A 14219-nucleotide genomic window follows, 5' to 3' on the forward strand; every position below is an offset into this window, starting at 1 on the left:
AGAGAGAGAGAGAGAGAGAGAGAGAGAGAGAGAGAGAGAGAGAGAGAGGAAGTGAGATTCCACAGAAGTCACTATAACCGATTTCTAATGTTATTCAGTCATCACACATCACACAAACTTTTACAATTGAACAATTCTGTGGTTGGATTAAAGAAATAGCCAGGTGATGCCTTTATGTTTTTATCTTGTTGGGGTGAGACAGTACCCATGTAATAGGTATGAAAGGTAGGTTTAATTCATTCAGTTTTATTGAGTAAAATTACACAAAAGGTTCTACCAGTTTATGTTTTTCCTTAAATTTTAAGTCAGTATGTTTAATGTTCTTCCTGATTTGTGTTTCAATAGGAAAGGTATGTTTTTGCTGAGGTGTGATTAATCAAATTTCTTTTTTCGCTTTTAAATAAATTTCCTATGTATTTTAATATTTATCTATGCTTACATCATGTTATTATTCTTATAGATTAGATTATACTCTAAATCTGACCCAATTAATTTTATTATTATAAATATGATTATTTATTTATTTGTTTATTAGTATTATTAATATTATTATAATATATTTTTTGACTTTTTGTATAAAGTGAAAATTGCATGTTTTTTGGCATTTCTATTTTGCAGGCACCATATAGAGGTGAAAACAGAGTTCCTATATATAATAAAGAAACATAATACAGACATATATATATATATATATATATATATATATATATATATATATATATATATATATATATATATATATATATATATACCCACTGTGTACTGTTGGCTTACATGAGTGGAACCATATGTGGTCTTTTTTGTCACAGCCATGTCACCTTAAGGTCTGATGTTGTTGCACTTTCTAACATGTTTCTGTAAAGAGTAATCATTTAAGTCATAGGGCCTTTCTGTTTGCTAAAAGGATTGAAATGGCAGTGGTAAATACTTATTTTAAGAAAAAGGAGGAGGATAGGGTGACGTGTAAAAGTGGAGGAAGGTGCACACAGGTGGACTATGTTGTATGTAGGATAAGCAACCTGAAAGAGATTGGAGACTGTTAGGTGTTGGCAGGAGACAGTGTAGCTAAACAGTATTGGATGGTGGTCTGTAGGTGGCAGAGAAGTATGTGATGGTGGTGCAGGATGACAGACTGGTTAAAGGAGGAGGTTGGACTGCATCAAGGATTGGCTCTGAGCCCTTTCATGCTTGCAGTGGTGATGGACAGGTTGACAGACGAGTTCAGACAGGAGTGTCCGTGAACTCTGATGTTTGCAGATGTAATTGTGATTTGTGCTGAGAGTAGGGAGTAGGTTGAGAAGAGCCTGGAGAGGTGGAGGTACACACTGGAGAGAAAAGTAATGAAGTGTAATGGAGTTTCTTCACTTACAGAAGTAAAGAAAAGAGTACAGACAGGGTGGAGTGGGTGAAGAAGAGTGACAGGAGTGATTTGTGATGGAAGAGTATCTGCAAGAGTGAAAGGGAAGGTTTATACTGTGGTGAGACCTGCTATGTTGTATGGTTTAGAGACAGCAGAGCTGAAGATGTTGAGATTTTCATTGGGAGTGAAGAGGATGGACAAGATTAGAAACAAATTTATTAGAGGGACATCGCATGTAGGATGTTTTGGGAACAAAGTGAGAGAGGCCCGAATGGCATGGGGTATATCGGTAGGAGAATGCTGAGGATGGAGTCGCCAGGAATGCGGAAAAGAGGAAGGCCAATGAGGAGGTTTATGGATGTGGTGAGCAAAGACATGCAGGGAGTTGGTTTGAAAGAGGCAGATGTAGAGGACAGAGTAGTATGGATGATCTGCTGTGGCGACCACAAATGGGAGCAGCTGAAAGAGAAAGTTTAGCCATTCTCCTCTGAGAGAGTGAGTGTGTCCCCGCCTACATTTCTTTGCTCATTATGTGTACAATCCTAAGGGATTTCTAAAATAATCAAATTGGCATCAATTACTCTGTCAGAGTCAAAGTCATTGTGATTTTTCCACATTCTTAAGTGTATACTAATTGAAGCATGTTGCTGCTACCTGATTGGCTGACTGCAATGTCCCATAAATAGGAATGTAAACATGAGTTCCTAATAAAATGTCAAGTGTGTGTTGGGATGATCGGTGCAGTCTCAAGGCAATGGCTTTTTTCCCCCTTGCTGCTTCGTTGCTTTCTACACAGCTGGTCTTGCACAACTTAATCCAATTATAAACCCCATCACACCCACCCACACCCAAAGAGCGGAAACAACTTAACGAATATCAAACAACATAAAAAAATCCAGCTGTCCACGTCTGAGGCGAGGATGAAAGGGGCTCAGGCATGGCTATGAAATTGAAATAAGAGGCTGTCAGCTTTTATCTCGAGAAACACTGTCACCCCACACACACTGAGAAACCTCAACACTCTCAGTACACACTCTGGATCACTGTGTGTGGCAGATTAGTCCATGAAATGTCGTTAAATAATGGACAAAGCAAATTTTTTGTAAATGATTTGTACCAGGGTTTGCAACAATGCTCTCATCGTTGTAAAGGGTGTGGACAGCAGATGTTCTATTATTTACAACGCTTACAGGGTGATTAGCCATAATTATACTCTATTAGCGCCTTTTAGTGTTCAACAGAGACCATCTTTAAGATTACTGCGTGTGATCTGGTGTGTTAAAAATGAAATATAGTCTTCCCCTTTTCCTACTTCCCCTTTTATGGTCAATTCAGAGTTTTGCATGAGAGCCACAGGGCTAATGAAACTTAATCTAATGCTAACAAGTAAAGTTAGTCTTGTACTGCAAATATCTCTCAGGAACCACACCCTAATTTTTTCAGTTATATCACAGAGACTCCCTGACGGGGGATAGTTTACTGTGTAGCTGTGGCCATCATGTCTGGACAAGCACAATAATAGAATTTGGTGGGAAATATAACAATGATCATCGCAAATAATTAACAAGTATTGTGTGATGAAGTAGAGGTACCACTCTGAACTTTATTATTTTCCTAAACAGCATTTTACCCATTGATTACTATTTTACTTAAATAAAATACTAAAGAATGAGGTGTTTCTTGTGTTTTAATGTTATTCAAGTCAGTTCTTGTTCTCACATACGTTATATAATGGCGATTCATAGTCATTCATTAATGAGCCTCCTTTTACTTTCTCTCTCTTGTTCATTAAACACAAAACATAGTTTACCATTGATTGTTACAAAGCGCTCACACTGGAGACTTTTTCAAGTTTCAAGAGTTGAGTTTATATGTACAGTCTTTTACATATAACAGTGAAATTTTTACGCTATGGCTCCTCTTTTGCAGCCTATAACATAAATTACAAAGACATATGGAAAAACACAAGACTTACGCCAAGCAGACATAACTTTAGGTCCACCGATCAGACATAACATTCTGACCACCTGCCTAATATTGTGTTTTCCCCCTTTTGCTGCCAAAACAGTTCCGACCTGTCAAGCATTAATAGCATTAACTTCTTCAGCAGTTTGAGCTACAGTAGCTCGTTTGTTGGATCGGACCACACGGGGCTGCCTTCGCTCCCCACATGCACCAATGAGACTTGGCGGTCCATGACCCTGTCACCAGTTTACCACTGTTCCTTCCTTTAACCATTTTTTATAGATACTAACCATTATCACAATTTGGTCCTTGTCAAACTTATTAAAATCATTATGCTTGCCCATTTTTCCTGCTTCTAACAAATCAACTTCGAGGACAAAGTGTTCAGTTGCTGCCTAATATATCCCACACACAAACAGGTGCCATGATGAAGCGATAATCATGTTATTTACTTCACCGTCATAATGTTATAATGTAATAATTTTATGCCTGATCAATGTATAAAGTGTAGTGTGCATGGAAGCCATGTATGTTCAAAATCCTGCTGAGGTAGATACGGTAATAATGCCTGTTGTTGTAAATGTCAAATAAATCCTCTTTACAGAAAACTCCATACAAGTCCATGTGACTGAGCTGCCAGTACAGAAATTATAGCACATTAGAATGAGTACTTTACTATAAACCAGTGAATTTATGGCTGATCAGAATCAAAAAGTCAAACGCGATTTGAAGAACAGAAACTATATATTTTGCACAAGACCATCATTTTGTTGCCAATATTAGCATTGCACATTAGCCTGGAACCCTGTCATGTAATGAAGAGCTCCAATTTCATAAGCCATGCAGTGATCAAGGGACCTGAATGACCTGGTTTATCTCACAGAAACACAAGTGACGTAGTTTATTGTCTTGAAAGCGGACAGCCGTTTGAAACCTCGAGGCTCCCGTTTCCCATTCAGCTGTAAATCTCACCCTGCTCTTACTGCAACCTTTCAGACATAAAAGGATGAAAGCTAAAGTTAGACTCCAGCGTGCCAAAAATTGCGTAACGAGTCGAGCTCTATGGCACACCTGAGATATATGATGACCATTAGTCACACGTAAATGGAGGTGACAAAGAGGCCTAAAATAAGGAGCTGGCCATAATTCACCATGACCGGCTGCAAACGCCCGGGAACACCACAGGCTGTTTTTTTTTTCCTGCAAGTACAAGAAAAGCAGGCAGAATTAGGTTAAAAGGCAAAATGTCACATATATCAATAGTCAGATCTGACTGATGACGTGACAGACTTAGAGGCCTCGCCTGTGGTGGAGTGATGGATATAAACAGATAGAGCACTTATTAGAAATGCAGCAGAACTTATTCCCAGCCTTGCATATCCAATAGAGTTCATATTTCATCAAAGGCGTATAAATTTTAGATTCCCAGACAGTATGGGAGGAGTCAGAGGAGTGGATGGTGGATGGGGCAGGACTCCTGTTCCTGCTGAGCTGAGCCAGCTCTCTGTTCACACACTGATACCAGCTCAGCAGGCACTGGAGGGCTCTGCCCTCTAAATACTCTGACTTCCAATTAAATGAAGTATATATTGAAAAGTGTGATATTTCTAAAGCTAGAGTTTTGTGGTGCTAAGATTCAGACAAGTGGCTAAATTTACTGAAAATATATTTTAATCATTCTGTGTATGGTTATAAATAAACTTAATCAATGTGGTTATTTTGTTGTGTACTGGAGATTCAGCAGTTTTGATCCGTTTTGAATTTGTAATCAAGCCATGAGGCCACTGATCGGACAAAAGAAGCTGGTTAAAATAAGAAATCTACTAAAATCTGAAAAAAGTCTTCACTTTATAAACTAATGTTTTTAACCCTATAGCTATACTCTGGTTTGATAAGATGCCTTCAGCTAAATAATTTACAAAATTGCATGTGATTGGATAAACCACACACACACACACACACACACACATACTCCAATTGGTCTGATCTGTATCCAGACTGGGATTCCACTCAGTAATCTAACTCATGGTGAAACTTTTCATAGACCAATTCGATATAAAAACGGCTAGATTTACACAAATTTTGCTGAATTTCATTTTTACTCATGTCCACACGTTTATAAAAATTTATCAAGCATTAATTTATAATTGCATTCACAGCATATGGCAATGTAAAGTTTTATTGTATTTTAATAAACCAGGTCATGTTTGTGCACATAATTATACAACAATTCATTCTGGTCCACCATTCGGTCATTCCAAGACAGCTGATATATAGTAAAACAGCACCAGTACATAAAATTCAACCTTTAGCACAATAGTAATGTTTCACTAAAACCACACCACTGACAGAGCAAATGAAATGAAATATTCAGCCATATCACCTATGAAAGCAAAATCAATTCTATTTGCATTCAAAGCATCTAGTTCTCCATAGATCTCCATAAAAATCTCCATAATAATAAAAAGTGAAGCTTACGTATAGTTTAAATTGACATTATGATGACAAAATCATGCAATGTGCTCCAGTAATGCAGCTTAGCCATTGCTGCATGTCAGCTACTGTAGACATATATCACTTCTACATTTCATTACTCCTCATTAATTTTCTCCTAATCGAACATCTTGTTGTAGTTTTCTAATTTCGGCAAGTCTTTAATACGACTGAGTTTTTCATAAATGCTTAATAAACTGACGTGCACTTGAAATGAAAATAAGTGTAATGTATATAAAATCATTAACAGTTAGGAGACTTCAGTTCAACCAATCAAAGTCTGCAAACCAAATCAATTTACGAATACATTTCTGTATTGACAGCTTCGAAGCTGAAAAACTAAAGAAGCAAAGCAAATCCTGAACTGAAATTTCCAAATAAAAATGTCTACATTTAATTTCTGTTGCTTTTTATCCTTCTCATCAAAAGAAAAGGTCTCCTTCTTCCAGACAATAACAGCTACACATGAAATATACAAATGAAAAATCAGGTGTGTTTTGAGGAGCTGAACTGAAATGCGAGCTACCAAATTTGACATTAACCTGCACTTTAATAGTGGTCTGACTCGACTCCTACTCCAGATATGAGGCCAGGATAAAGATGTAAATCAACGCTATTATTTAGAGCCAAAATGGCTTTCGAGGGAGTGTTAACTGAAAACCGCTGTGCCGTAACTGGATTGACATTTAGAACAAACACCTCTATGCCTACCTGGCAGACCAAACCATTACTTTCTTTCATTATTCCATCTGTTAGGCTCTGTTAGGCATCACCACAGTGACTGGTAGAAATCCAGAAGAGCTTTGCAACATCCTGTTAGCTTTCTCACTGCAGACGCTGAACTTAGCCACTGTGAACAGTTTATTTCATGGATCAGTGCTCACCAATTAGCTAAGCTCTGCGCCTAGAGCAAGTGACGAGGTGGTGCGAGGCAAAAAAGCAGCTGATTGGAGGATTCTAGTACCCAAGAAATAAGTTTTAGCTTGTCATCAGATGTTGGCTTGCTAGACTACCATGATAACATGCAAGAGAAAATGAGTTTCCCATATACCTCACACCATGTAATAGTTTCAAATGCATGAGTGTAAATATAATTGACAGAACCCTTTTGAATTAAAAGCACCACCATGACATGCGAAAACCTGCACTGCATCATAGGCATGTTGGAGTTGTATTTTGAAGCAACATGAACCCACTGACTCCTTTCCATGGTTTTTTTTTTTTTTTACAAGGTGAAGTGATCTCAGCTGGAACGTTCACCAGTGTCCAGTTAGGACAGATGTTAAGCACCACGCTGAGCCGTGCAGGAGTGGAAATCCCTGGCAATGTGATTTTTCACTTCTGTTTGTCCACCAAATCACGATGCCAGGAACCCTCTCCACCACAGCATGGCCCCCATCACAGTGCCTCCACCAGCTGCACACCACACGCTCCTCAGAGCCTCAGTTTCTCCCTGTGGGAAGAGAAAGAAGAGTTTAAATATGCACTACGTCCAACATATGTTCACCCAAAGCTGCTCTTGGCTGTGCAACATGGGTGGATTCATGAGCTTATTGGTTTGTTATTACTAACAAATGAAAAACATTAACTACACAAATGAACTGTATCATGTAATAAGATAATTATCAATTATCAGGGTGGTGTGATGACATGGAATCAGTGTTGTCTCTCCGGAATTAATTATTTACTTATAACAGCATGTCCTGAACTGGTTTATTCCTCCTATACCAGAGGTATTCCCCAATTATTAATTTTCTAAAATTACATCATACATTTTATCCATTATAATTACATGTTGTGGATACACTTGTTGTATGTCCACAAAACAAGACTCAAAACAACTATAAACAGACGTACATTTACCGCATTTTGGCAGACCCCTTATCCAGGGCAGCTTACAACTACTTGACCATTTCAGTTATAAGGGCCTTCCTCAAGGCCCCAGCAATAAGAGATTGAGGCTGCTGGGATTTGATATTATCAACTTCTGATCTGCAAACTTCCCCTTTCATGCTTTTCCTTTAAGTCTTTAAGACAAAAAGTACATTGAATAAAATAAAATTATAAAAGTCCATTAAATCAGGGGACAGTAATGTTATTTTTATGTATGTTAACACCTTAAAACCAGCTCATTGCTTCTGTATGTAATAAAAACAATATAATACAATGATTTCATAAGTCCACTAATCCGATACTCTTTTTCACTGAAACCATTACTACATCATTGAGGGAACGAAATAAACAAAATGCATGACCATATTGTATATTGTGTTCAAAAGGTAAGTTTACTTAGTACTACCATTAGAATATCAGTTATTACAATTTGGAAAATGTTCTTATTTGCACTGGCCCACTTTTACATACCATGCACAAATTGTGTAGTCTTCATTTTTGCTTTATATGAAATATATAGAAAATATAGAAAAAATATGGGTTGCACATACAAGTAATTTGTCATGGTGTGCTGGTGTTATACAAAAGTAATTAAATAATATATTAGATTTGCAATGGTACAAAGGTAAAATGTCACAATTTCCTTGTACATCCATGTACATAATCAACCCATTATACTAGCCAATAAAGGGCATTCTAAATCTAATTAATTTCTTGTTTATAATCTATAATATCAATATCACAGACACAATCTTGCTGTTCTACTGAACATAGGAACAGCAGAATACAGCACTCTTGCATAAATATGATTATTTGAATACTAATTTAAGTAAACAAATATTGAGATGAGACAAAATATCCAGAAATACTCAAATACACATACTGTAATTTTCCTTCTTACAAATTAAGAACAGCAACAGTACAGCAAGGGTCTGACCACCACTACAATGACTAACAGTAAAAAAAAAAATGTAAATAAAAACACACACACACACACACACACACACACACACACACACACACACACACAATTACTTTTTTTTAGAAAGCATTTTTTATGGCATTAGCTGATTCTATGGCACTTTTGCTTCTCCCATCATTAGAGAAGCATCCACCTACTACAACTACAACACCAAATTCATAAATCATCTCAGAAAAATGGAATGCATGAACTTGATGGACCTAAATCTGGAATGCAATTATGCGTGCCTTGATACGAATTTTCTTATTTTTTATCGTGTATATGACGCATATTTTTAAAAAAGGGTGTGGCTTAAACAGCAGCTGTACAACATTTAGACACTAGAGCTGACAAAGTGGCAAAAATATTATACCATGATTCTCAGAGATACACAGTGGTTTCAGTATTCAATAAGCACAACTATAATTATTGCATTATAAATTATATTTTATTTCCACAAATGTACAATGTAAAAACGAAACATGAAACAAATAATGTAATAAAACATATCTCAGAAATGTGTATATCATTACTGATCATGAAATCAATATTATATTGTGATATCGTCCAGCTCACCGTATGTTTTCTACAATTTTTATTTTAGATCCTGATGACATTAAATATTTCTCCACCATGTTCACTCCTCTGAAGTACATTTATCAATACAGTAATTGTGTAATCTGTGGTCCTCAGCCACTACGTCACTATGCGTTACATACAGGTCTGAACGATTAGATAAATAAATAGAGAGAACAGGAATATATGCAAAATTTCAAACCAATGACGTGAGAATAATGTTCTGTGTTATTATTACCATCCTCCACTGGAACATTCCTGCAACACCCTCGCACTGGTCCCCATAATGGCTCGATTATGACGTGCCGTCTGCTGAACTGTCGGATTCTCTCTGATAACTCCACGATTTATTACTTACAACACATTTCCATGTCTCATTTCCATGTGGTTTTTCATGCACACTAGACACTGTTCGCATTCTGTAGTAAATGTTGTTTCAAAATATTTATGTTAAAAAAGCACAGTACACTTTAGACAATTATGCGACCATTTTTCTTCAGATTAAACCTTTTCTAAATTTCTATCAACATCCATTAAAGTTTTTTTATATAAATTATTTTCCTATACTTCCAGTTACATTTTTTATTTTAGAAAGAAATACAGCATTTTAATTAATTTTATTTTTACATTTTTATTAGAAATTTTCTAATAAATTAAACTATCTATCTATCTATCTATCTATCTATCTATCTATCTATCTATCTATCTATCTATCTATCTATCTATCTATCTATCTATGTGTGTGTTTTTTGTTCTTATATTTCTATTGCAAATTTTCAAGATTCTCTTTTAATTTAGCTTTAATAATAATAATCACAATTATTGTTATTATAATTATCATTCGTTCAAATTCAGAAATGTAATTTTTTGGGAAAATGTCATTTTAAATATTTCCCATAGAAAATACATGACAAGTGTAAACAACACAAGCTAAAAAAACTCTAACCTATACATAAAATAAATAAACACAAAGTCTTAATACACTATGACGGCATCTAATAGGCATCTAATGTATATTTACTCCACTTACAAATTCCAGTGGAACAATGTATCGTGGGTAGCCACTACGCAGTCATTATCTCTTACTGTTGAAGACAAGATGTTCTGGTTAAATAAACAAATAAGAGAAGAGTGAGTAAGTGATTTAGGGAAGGAGTGGAGCATTAGGCGTATGAACAGCGAATGCTTTAAGTAGATGAGCTCCACTGGACCATCACACAGTAAAAGGTCATGAGAGACGAGCAGGCGATGGATGAGATAATACTCCAGTCTCATGGCTTTAGATGTGAGATTGGCGTAGGCAAAGTGATCCGTGTTCGAAATGTCAGCTCTCACTCCTACACGCCCCTACAGCGTTGCATTAAAACGTTACAGCCTCTGTCCTGAGTGGCGGTCGGAGTGAGCTGGAAAGGGTGTGGATTCCTTTTGCGGAGATGATGCACTGCTAATGCACCAGCTTCAAGTAACGTATAAATGATACATTTCAAGTAGACAACAATTCAATATGGCAAGATTTTGATCTGCCACTTCAACACCACATCCTGAACTGTGTTATTCTTCTTGCACACTTCTTGTACACTTCTTCCATCTTTTATTAATTAAAGAACATGTTGTACGTTGTATTCTTTAATAATTACATTTAATGCTGTAAAACAAGTCAGATCCTGTTCTCAGTTAAATAGGTTGATCACTCTATTCATCCTAGAGGTAAATTCAAACTAGCTTGTTATAACAATTATAAAAACCATCAACAATGTCTCTTTTTTCAACCTTATAAAGTTGAAAAAACTTTATTTAAAAAGTTTCAGGTCACAGGTTAATATAATATTAGTGGGTTTGTTTTATTCGTAATGCCTTATAGTCATGTAGATGTTCGCTGTCAACATGCCCACATTTGCCAAATACTGTGTGACACCTTTTTTAAAAGACATTATTATATAAAACAATATACCGAATAAATGAAATTGGTTTAAAGAATGTAAAGAAGACTTTGGCACCTTGTTTGAGTGTGTAAGCTTTGTAAAATGGACTGCTCACTGCTGCAGTGTTCTCTTTCCGTGCATGTGTGAGCTTGAATTAATCGCACGCAGCAAAGCTTTGGTGTCAACTTGTTTACTGCCTAGTCATAAAAGTAAAAATGTGCCGTCTGGCCTGTTAAAGAATGCCTTTTTCTGTGTGCTGCTTGTGTGCGTGTTGGAGTCTATTCACTGAAATGTAAGCGCAAATTATACATGCGAGATCAAGTCAACATGAACTACTTTCAAAGCAATCAACACCTGACTTTATTAGAACGTTAGAAGCGAACAAGACGTCACTCTTGTTCAGTCAGACCATAACTATGGCACATATGAACACTGCTCTGTAAATCTGTTCATTTGAGATGTGTTATTCTGAGATGAAGATCCAAACACCGCTAGCATGAATCTTGCTAGTTATCTAGCATGCTCACTGATGCATTAATAATGCCTCATTAGTGCTCATTCTATACAGCTAGCTTGCAAATCATCCAGTTAGTCCATCCTGATTAGTTGGGAAAAAAATAGAGTTTATTTCTATTTTGAATGACGTTAGCTCAAATAAATAGGGAATAGAGTATTTTATAACAACCAAGTATCTGGTTATTCCCCCAAACAAGCTAGCTTGTCATTTTGGAATTATAGTCAATATAATTATATATATATATATATATATATATATATATATATATATATATATATATATATATATATATATATAATGAGTTATTAAAAGCTAACGTCTAGGAAATTAGATCTCACAGAATGTCTTTTCAGTTTTTTACCACACCCATTTTCTAATATAATGCATGAAATGTAATAAAATTACATTGAGGCAGCCATCTTTGGCAACTGATATTGATTTGCAGTAGAACGGTTAAATATCACTACACAGATCATAAATAATTTTAACCTATAGGGAAAAAATTGGGAAATTTTAGGATGAACACCTTCATGAAACATAGTATCTTCAGTCATCTGCAGTAATTTACAGGGTTGAACTGTCTGAGATTAGGACACCAGTCCATCGAGCACCATGCACACACACGTTCACACCTTGGGGCAATTTAGTGCAGACAGTTTACCTACCTACCCACCTACCTACCAGGTTTTAGGACATGGAGAAAACCAGTGAACCCAGAGAACCCACATTAGCACTGGGACCATAAGGATTGGGGATTGTTGTGCCACAGTGGAAGCAAATAATGGTTAAAGATGAATGAATGATTAATATTTATAGCTTTCTAAATCTTGTAGCTTTAGTAGTGAATGGTAAAAAGCAAACATCAGCACTAGACATGGCTTGACTTCCCCTTGGGTTTTGTTTGGGAAAGATGGGAAAAGGGGCAAATTGTTATTTTTTACCCTAAAAGTATGCCTATGTGGGATGAATATGGGATTAAAAAACTCTCTCTCCAGCCTCTGGAGTATGAGAACTTTACATCTTCATGCACAATTATATCTAAACTGTACTATATTTGATCTACTGTAGACTTCTCCAGGTTAACAATCACACACAATCTGTTTTACGCATTAGACATTTTTGATGCACCCCAAAACACACACACACACACACACACAAAGAGCTTACCGGACAGTTGATAGAAGGACACCGGCGCTCCGAATCTCCTCCGTGCGCTTCCTGGTACACGGTCCCGGAGCTCCGAGCGCTGATTCCGCTTCTTTATCATGTCTTTTTAAAATCACGTTACCGAAAACAATAATCAGCAGTGTGAACCGAAGGAACAGTGTAAACTCTAAACCGAGCAAAAGTTTGTAAGGTTGAAGTTCATGGACCAGAAAGAAAAGCACGCGTGTCCACCCGCCGCCACCCTACAGAGAGAGAAAGAGAAAGAGAGAGAGGGAGAGAGAGAGAGGGAGAGAGAAAGAAAAAGAGAGAGAGGGAGGAAGGATGTAAGCCAGAGAGAGAAAGAGAGAGAGAGAGAGAGAGGGAGAGAGAGAGAGGAGAGAGAGAGGGAGGAAGGATGGAAGCCAGAGAGAGAGAGAGAGGACACACACACACACACACACACACACACACACACACACACACACACACACACAGAGAGAGAGAGAGAGACTGTGTAAGAGTGAGAGATGGGGTAAAAGAAAGAGACTAGAAAGATAGGGAGAAAGGATGAAAGAGAGCAAGAGAGACTGACAGTCCTACTAGAATCAATTTTTTTAATCAGACAGAACTTTTAATCTCTCTCTCTCTCTCTCTCTCTCTCTCTCTCTCTCTTCTTCTCTCTGTGGGTGTGGTGCTTTTCTTCACAAGGTATTATAGCAGGGTAATATGACTTAAATGAATTAAAGGCACAATATGCACAATATCATACATGTGTTCATCATTCTTTAACATCTGCCTGCTCCAGATGCCTCCTCCTACACAGAACATCACATTAACCAGAGAAAAATGTCTTTTTCTTTCTGTCTCAATCCATCAGTAGACCTAAAAGCTATTTCCTGACATCTAATGTGCAATTATAGCATTCTATAACACATCAGTGTAGCATTACTCGAGGTGTAGGCAAATGTGAGACAAATTATTTGGATTAAGTTTCAAATACAAAATAAATACACTTTAAAAACTAATTATTATACAAAATTAATGAATAGATTTTCCTAATAATCACACACACCTGACTCTCATTCTCTCACTCATCCCATCTCCTATTTAAGCCCCTCACCTCCACACACTTGCGGTCTGTTATTGTTTGTGCATGATCGTATGAGTTGGTTCATGGCGGTCTGTGTAATCGCGTATACGTACCCCGCTACGTACCCTTCTTCTTGGACTCCGCATTCTCTCAACGGCACCCCGGATTACCCCGATCCTGCTGTTTTTCATGTTCACGCTGTCTGTACATGTTTATCCGTTGCTGCCTAGCGCTGCGCTTTCCATAGCGCGGATCCGTGGATTCTCTACACGAACTGTCTCTGCTTTCACAGAACT

General features: G+C 37.0%; 2 long non-coding RNA genes across 2 annotated transcripts; both read right to left on the minus strand.

The window, feature by feature from the left end:
• Nucleotides 1-4050: 4050 nt before the first annotated feature.
• LOC124391726 lies at nucleotides 4051-4968 on the minus strand. Its single transcript, XR_006927027.1, has 2 exons — nucleotides 4397-4968; nucleotides 4051-4314 (listed from the first exon to the last, which is right to left on the minus strand). It is a non-coding gene; the product is annotated as an uncharacterized LOC124391726 (long non-coding RNA).
• Nucleotides 4969-5488: 520 nt separating this feature from the next.
• LOC124391725 lies at nucleotides 5489-13150 on the minus strand. The gene is made up of 2 exons (XR_006927026.1): nucleotides 12855-13150; nucleotides 5489-7271 (listed from the first exon to the last, which is right to left on the minus strand). It is a non-coding gene; the product is annotated as an uncharacterized LOC124391725 (long non-coding RNA).
• Nucleotides 13151-14219: the final 1069 nt, after the last annotated feature.

Source organism: Silurus meridionalis, chromosome 9 (genome assembly GCF_014805685.1).
Source record: "Silurus meridionalis isolate SWU-2019-XX chromosome 9, ASM1480568v1, whole genome shotgun sequence".
Taxonomy (NCBI): Eukaryota; Metazoa; Chordata; class Actinopteri; order Siluriformes; family Siluridae; genus Silurus; species Silurus meridionalis.